The following is an 8953-nucleotide window of genomic DNA, read 5'->3' as shown; positions in this document are numbered from 1 at the left end:
ATCTTCTTGCTCCACATGTAGATCTTTGATCATTTCCAAGAAGTGGTATGAGTTTTGTACATGTGAAGCTGCTGTTTCAGCATGGGGCTGTAGCTGTTTTTCTAAGTGTTTAGCTAGGTTTTGTAGTGGTGCTCCTCTGGAGCTGACTATGGATCTGAGACGTATGCCTTCTTTGTGTATTTTTGGGAGGCCATATAGTTTGGGGCATCTGGAAGATTTTTCTCTTGGGATGATCGTCTGTTTGATCTCTTTGCTCATGTGGCTGGTTATAATTTTCTTCTTGATTAATTTTTCCAGATATGTGGTTGGGTCTGTGTTTATGGGTTTGTATGTGGGGTCTTGGAGTAAGTCTGTCAATTTTGTTTCATAGTCTTTTCTGTCCATTACTACTGTGGCATTCCCTTTGTCTGCTGGGAGTATGATTATGCTGTTATCTCTTTTCAGGGTTTGTAGCGCTTTAATTTCTTCTTTCTGCAAGTTGCTTTTGGGTGGTTTGCTTGTGCATAGGATGTTGGTAACTTAGTGTCTTATTTTATCAGCTTCATCTGTATTTAATTTGGTTAGGCTGGATTCTACTGCACATATGATGGATTCTGTGGGGATTTTTTTGGGTGCTATAGCATAATTGAATCCTTTGGTTAGGACCCTTTGAGCATCGTGTTACAACCTTTTGTTTACAGAGTAATAGCAATCTACTATTACAAAGAGCAACAAATTCCTCTCAGTCAACAACAGCATTAACCTTTTCCTTGCAGACTCTTAATACTACCTCATTACTTTAATCAAACACTGATTAACTCATTACCTCAAAACTTACAACTTTTCTACCTCATCACCTATATCAACGTTAGATAATCAATTTCCATATAAAATATTTTATTAATGGTTCAATTGATTTATTGTCCTAATTGATTAGTGTGACTAGAGTGTTTAGTGCAAATAGTGTGATTACTGACTAGTTGAAAAGATCAAGATTCATGTAATTTAATTGAATAGTAAAATCAATGATTTAGTGAATTTAAATGAACAGTGTGATTAATGATTAGTGTAATTAATTGATTAGTGTTAAGAGTAATTAATTGATTAGGCTGATTGTTGCCCAGGAATATTATCTGACTAGAGAGATTACTGCAATTGAGTGGTTGGTGTGATATTAGCTATATAGATTACCTAAAACTGTTTCTTTAATTAATTCAATCAACGTACTATCTTACCATGTAAAAAAAAAAAAATCCAATGCCAAACCACAACCTAAAGAGAAGCTAATCCCCACCAATGAACTACAAGACTCCTGCACATGCCTTAAATGCTACAAAAATCTAAAGGATAATGAAAACTCCATCAAATGTTCTCTGTGTAAGAAATACACTCATCATGACTGCTTGGGATTAACCAAGCAATTTATTCAATACCTGGAATCATCCAATGAGTTTCCATATTACTGCAAATCATGCAAACCCAAACTGGATCTGTTGGAAAGAATTGATACCATTGAAACCATAGTAGCATCCCTGGACGCCGTAAAAGAAAGAATATCCAACCTTGAAAAAAAAAAAAAACGCAAAAACCTGAACTTCCAATAGCTACAAACCACATCTCTACCCAACAACCACAACCCAATCCAAAACCCAATCCACAAAAAAACACAACCCAGACAAATATTGATATCCCAATCCTCATCAGAGAAGCTGTTGAGCGTGAATGGAAACGTCCAAACGCCATCTTATTTGGTCTAGAGGTCACCAATAACAATGATGACATCACAACTGTCCGAAACATCATCAGGGATTATCAAGCATCAACCATCTCCGCTGATGAAATACTTGACATTTCACGCATTGGCCGAGAGCTCAAAAACAGAGACGGCTCTGTGGCCCCACGCCTGTGCAGAGTCATTTGCAAAAATGAATCAAGCAAACATAAATTCATTTATACTATAAACTCACTCGCAAAACCAACACCAACCATAAGAACCTCCGTTGTCGCCCTGACCTAACCATACAGCAACGTGCCCGCTCCCGTGTACTCCGCATTGAACTCAAAAACCGTCTAGACAATGGAGAGAAGGACCTGTACATTGACTACCATGCTGACTGTATCAAAAGTAAGCCACGCAACCCACTACTCAGCTTTTACCCTCAACCACAACCCTACCTCAACCGATCCACCATCACCCAAGACTAGGCACGCACGCCCCCAACTACCTCAATTCCAACTACTGCCAGCCTTAAATGCAAACTACTCAATGCAAGAAGCCTCGTGAATAAAATACCTGAATTTCTCATCCTACTAAATATGGCTAACTTCGACATTATATTTGTCTGTGAAACATGGCTCAATGCATCTCCCCGACTCCATTACCACAGTAAGAGACTATCATGTTTACCGATCAGATCGTGAAAATCGTCGAGGAGGTGGTGTTGCTATCTTCTATAAAAAATCCTTACATCTAAAAATATCCAAGTTACCCAGGAGCTTGCTCTTCCTGAGACCATCATCTGTGAACTATCCTTAAATATCACAATTCGATTCTTACTATGTTACAGAGCACCTGATTATGACATCGAACATGTAAACAAGCTAAATACATTACTAACATGGGCTGCATCCTGCCCATACCCTTTATCTTTCTTGGTGATTTCAATCTACCTCATATTGACTGGACCCTAAATGATTGTACAACTGAAATCATACACACAACCTTCTACAATGCTATTACAAATCTGGGACTGGAACAACTAGTAACCAACAACACTAGACTAAACAACTGCCTCGATCTCATCTTCTGCAATAGTTTGAATTTAATCTACAGAATACAAACTAAAGAACCCTTTTCCAGCAGTGACCACAATATGATTGACTTTTGTCTCAACATACGCCCACACAAAAATCACCACAATGATGTAATCCCCAATTGTAACTTCAAAAAGGCAACTATGATCTTATAGACAACGATCTCTCATCCCTTGATTGGCAATCTCTATTCACTGGATGCAATACTGTTGAAGACCATTACAACATATTTCTACTTGAAGTCAAAAGAGTCATCAAACTATATGTACCAACAACCCCAAAACAAAACAAAAAGCAGATTACCCACAACAATAAGGAAACTTCAATCCAAAAAGAGATAACTCTGGCGGAAAAACAAATCTGTTCACGCTTGCCAAATTCAAAAGCCGATACAAAAATTTATGCCACCAGATAAAGACCGAATGCACCAATTATCACATTAAACAAGAGGAAAACCTTCTAAACACCAATTCCACCCGTGCTTTTTACAATTTTGTAAACAATAAACTAAAAGACTCAAGGTCCATCCCACCCCTGATAGGACCTGATGCTAAAAACTGCAACGATGACACCATTAAAGCCAACATCTTTAACACATTCTTCGGCTCAGTATTTGTAAACAGCAATGGATCATGCCCAGTATTTCCTAGCCGTACCACAGATAACCGCAATGATCTAATACATATCGACTTTACAGAAGACAATGTTGAAAAAGCACTACGCAATCTAAAACCATCTCTATCCATTGGACCGGATGGAATATATGCCTACTTCTTAAAAAAGCTATCCACTGCCATAGCCAAACCTCTAAGCATAATCTTTGAAAAATCTTTCAGGACCAGCTCCTTGTCTAACCTATGGTCACAAGCCATAGTCATCCCCATCTTCAAAAAGGGAGACCCGAGCCAAGTTGAAAATTAGACCAATCTCCTTATGTTGCGTCACCTGTAAAGTCATGGAATCAATTATTAACCAATCCATCACCCTCCACTTAGAGACAAACAACCTACTCTCCAATAAACAATTTGGTTTCAGGAAAAAACTATCCTGCAATCTGCAATTTTTACACTGCAAAAACATATGGACGACACAACTCGAACAAGGCAAAGCAATAGACGCAATCTACATAGACTTCTGTAAAGCCTTTGATTCAGTGGTACACGACAAACTACTCCTAAAAATAAAATCCTATGGTATCTCTGGACAACTGCTTAACTGGATAGAAGCATTCCTGGCAAACAGACAACAAATGGTCAAAATCGGGAGCGTCCTATCAAATTCTGTACCTGTCAATAGTGGTGTGCCCCAAGGCAGTGTTCTAGGACCAACTCTCTTCATACTCTACATAAATGACCTCTGTGATCATATTAAGAGCAATTGCGTTCTTTTCGCTGATGATGTAAAGCTGTTCAATACCACAGACAATACCGCTACCCTACAAAAAGATCTTGACTATGTATCAGAATGGTCAAACAAATGGCAACTTCAAATCTCAACAAATAAATGCTCTGTCTTACATATTGGCAATAAAAATCAGAAAATAAAATACAAGCTGAATAGTCAAGATCTTGTTGATAACCCAAGCTCTGTAAAGGACCTTGGAATACTCACCTCAAATGATCTAAGTGCTAGAGCCCACTGCAACTACATAGCCAAAAAGCATTAAGAGTTGTTAACCTAATCCCACGTAGCTTTTTCTCCGGTAATATCACACTACTAACCAGAGCATACAAAACATTTGCTAGACCAATACTCAAATACAGTTCATCAGTCTGGAACCCACATTACATATCTGATATTAGCACAATTGAGAAAGTCCAGAAATATTTCACAAGAAGAGTTCTCCACTCCTCTACTCGTAGAATACCTTATGCCACCAGATTTAAAATTCTAGAACTAGAAAACCTTGAATTACGCCGTCTTCGGTCTGACTTAAGCATAGTATATAAAATCATACATTGCAATGTCCTACCTGTCAATGAATACTTCAGCTTCAACCATAACAACACAAGAGCACACAATAGATACAAACTCAAAGTTAACCGCACCAAACTTGATTGCAGGAAATACGACTTCAGCAATAGAGTGGTCAATATCTGGAATACTCTACCTGACTCTGTAGTTTCTTCCCCAAACCCCAAAAACTTTAACCTTAGACTGTCTACTATTGACCTCACCCCTTTCCTAAGAGGTCTGTAGGGGGCGTGCATGAGCGCACTAACGTGCCTACCGTCCCTGTCCTATTGTTTCTCTTATTCTTCTTTTGTTTTTCTTATATGTACCCATTTCATGTATTCACTACTATGTATAAACTTATACTCATTATCTTGTAAACAATTGGCAAATCAAATAAATAAAATAAATAAACATCTATCTCTATTTTGGTGAGTTCTCTGTTGGAAATGTTGTATACTAATTGTTTCAGGTGTTGTTGTGAGTTCTTGGGGGTTTTCTTGTCATATTCTAATTTCTTTAATTTTTTCAAGAGTTTATCATTTTTGTAAGTGGTTTCAGATTCAGCTCTCCAAGTTGTAAGTTGTTTTATCTTGTCCCAAAGTAGAGGGTGGATTTTGCTGCTCAATTCCAGGTGTAGTGCTAGCAAATCTTTGTTTAACTGATCTAATTGGAATCTCTTACTGTGGAGCTCGTTCCTTAGTAGAGCCATTTCAGTTCTTTTCAGGATACGTTTAGTACACTAAACGTATCCTGAAAAGAACTGAAATGTTTTAGCCTCCAGCCACCTAATCATCCATGTTGCTCTTCTACATTCTCTTTCCAGTGTTGCTTTTTTATATTGTGGTGAGCAAAATTAGATGAAATATTCCAAGTGTGGTCATAGTAAGGTTTTGTAAAGTGGTATTAATAGTTCATGTGATCTTGATTCAATCCCTCTGTTAATGCAGCTCTTTTGGCTGCTGTTGTACACTGTTGGCTCATATTTAAGTGATTGTCCTCAAAAACTCCAAGATTCCTCTCACGGTAGAAGATAATAACATTACAGTCTCAATTTTTTACTTTTATACAACTAAACATATACCAGCTATTTCTATAACAGCAAACCATTTAATCAACAAAACAAAAATCAAAGTTTCATTTCTGTCCATCACAAGCATAAAATCCAGAAGTGATTTCCAAATAGAAACAAAATTAGATATATTCTATTGTTTGGATAAAGCACAGATGTTAAACTTGCTGCATCATGTTGCCATCATGTAATGTTTCGTGACATTTTCTCCATTTGTGGAGCTGGGGTGGGTGTGACTTGCCCAAGATGCAATTAGCCTGCAGGCCACTAGTTTGATATCCCTGAGATAAAGCAACCAATCTAACTATCTCTATCTCTAACTTATCATGGGAAATAATATACACTGCTCAAAAAAATAAAGGGAACACAAAAATAAGACATCCTAGATCTGAATGAATGAAATATTCTTATTAAATTACTTTGTTCATTACATAGTTGAATGTGCTGACAACAAAATCACACAAAAATTATCAATGGAAATCAAATTTAGCAACCCATGGAGGTCTGGATTTGGAGTTACACTCAAAATTAAAGTGGGAAAAAAGACTACAGATTGATCCAACTTTGATGTAATATCCTTAAAACAAGTCAAAATGAGGCTCAATAGTGTGTGTGGCCTCCATGTGCCTGTATGACCTCCCTACAACACCTGGGCATGCTCCTGATGAGGTGGCGGATGGTCTCCTGGGGGATCTCCTCCCACACCTGGACTAAAGCATCCCTCAACTCCTGGACAGTCTGTGGTGCAACGTGGTGTTGGTGGATGGAGCGAGACATGATGTCCCAGATGTGCTCAATTGGATTCAGGCCTGGGGAATGGGCGGGCCAGTCCATAGCATCAATGCCTTCGTCTTGCAGGAACTGCTGACACACTCCAGCCACATGAGGTCTAGCATTGTCGTGCATTAGGAGGAACCCAGGGCCAACCGCACCAGCATATGGTCTCACAAGGGGTCTGAGGATCTCATCTCGGTACCTAATGGCAGTTAGGCTACCTTTGGCGAGCACATGGAGGGCTGTGTGGCCTCCTAAAGAAATGCCACCCCACACCATTACTGACCCATTGCCAAACCGGTCATGCTGGAGGAAGTTGCAGGCAGTAGAACATTCTCCATGGTGTTTCCAGACCCTGTCACATCTGTCACATGTGCTCAGTGTGAACCTGCTTTCATCTGTGAAGAGCACAGGGCGCCAGTGGCAAATTTGCCAATCTTGGTGTTCTCTGGCAAATGCCAAACATCCTGCACGGTGCTGGGCTGTAAGCACAAGCCCCACCTGTGGACATCGGGCCCTCATGCCACCCTCATGGAGTTTATTTCTGACTGTTTGAGCAGCCACATGCACATTTGTGGCCCGCTGGAGGTCATTTTGCAGGGCTCTGGCAGTGCTCCTCCTGTCCCTCCTTGCACAAAGGCGGAGGTAGCGGTCCTGATGCTGGGTTGTTGCCCTCCTACGGCCTCCTCCACATCTCCTGATGTACTGGCCTGTCTCCTGGTAGCACCTCCATGCTCTGGACACTACGCTGACAGACACAGCAAACCTTCTTGCCACAGCTCACATTGATGTGTCATCCTGGATGAGCTGCACTTGTGTGGGTTGTAGACTCTATCTCATGCTTCCACTAGAGTGAAAGCACCGCCAGCATTCAAAAGTGACCAAACCATCAGCCAGAAAGCATAGGAACTGAGAAGTGGTCTGTGGTCACCACCTGCAGAACCACTCCTTTATTGGGGATGTCTTGCTAACTGCCTATGCTTTCCACCTGTTGTCTATTCCATTTGCACAACAGCATGTGAAATTGATTGTCAATCAGTGTTGCTACCTAAGTGGACAGTTTGATTTCACAGAAGTGTGATTGACTTGGAGTTACATTGTGTTGTTTAAGTGTTCCCTTTATTTTTTTTGAGCAGTGTATATTTCTATTTACATGTATTAATCTTTGTAGACAATCTTCATTCATATTAACAAAATTCACTCTATTCTTTCAGATTCTTTAACTTTAAAAGAAAAACATCTTTTTACATTGATTTCAAAACACTAAACTTTTATTTAAAAACATTTATAAAACCAATAAATTCTAGTGCATCTTTTTTAACTTCCTCTCAACATACTTTAAAATTCACTTTCCATAATATTTAACCAACATTAAAAATTACTGAAATTTTATATATGAATGAAAAAAAAAAAGCATTTTCAAACCTGCTTTTTAAACACAAAAATACATTAAAGTGTTTTTTTTATATATCAGACTAATATAACTGACTCTAATTACCTCCTTAAATTTGTCACTCCCTCAAATTTATCCTCATAGAATAAAATATTTTTTCTTCTCTGGACTATCTATCTAATAAATATAAGGTCTCCTTTTCTCAAAGATTCTCCATCTTGTTAGTATCCATAAAGAAAAAGTCCCAAAATTGTTGTCTTAAGAGTTGCAAATTTACTTGGAACTTTACTGTACTTCAATTGCATTGGGAGGTTCATATTTAAACAGTTGTCATTATAAAGATTGGTGTCAGGTTTATATTCAGGGGTAAGATTCTACCAGTTCGCACCTATTCGCTAGAACCGGTTGTTAGAAGAAATTACTGGCCTAATACTGTAAGGAAGGCAGGAAGGAAACATTCTGGTGTTGCTTACAAAAACTGCCTCTCCGTTAACCCTTATTACATTCTTGGCAGGACTAGACTTCCTGTTTCAGGAACTTCTCTGGAGTTCTTTTTCACCTCCTTTGCTGGTACTTTGCTTGTGTGGAGTGACCATTTAAAGTTACAATGGCACTGAAAAAAGTGACTTATGACCATTTTTCACACTTACGACTGTTGCAGCATCCCCACAGTCATGAGACGCCAGGCGAAGAGATGCATGCCTTGATGTGAATGATATTGAGTTGGCCACGCCCAGCCAATAACATGACCACCAACTAAGACATTCCCACAGAACCGGTTGTTGAAAAATTTGAATCCCACCCCTGTTTATATTCCAAAGTTGTAATTGATTCCTTTGCATTGTCAGATACTTGTAAAATTATCTCAGTGGTTTGGAAACTTTCTACACATAATTGCATTTCTGAATTACTCAATTTTCTTCCAATTACTGGAGTAGTTTTCACATCATCTTTAAAACTTAATTGAT

This window comes from Notechis scutatus, chromosome Z (genome assembly GCF_049901735.1).
Source record: "Notechis scutatus isolate UNSWTSFEM ecotype Mainland chromosome Z, rNotScu1.2, whole genome shotgun sequence".
NCBI classification, from domain to species: domain Eukaryota; kingdom Metazoa; phylum Chordata; class Lepidosauria; order Squamata; family Elapidae; genus Notechis; species Notechis scutatus.
Note: the sequence above shows the minus strand (reverse complement) of the source record.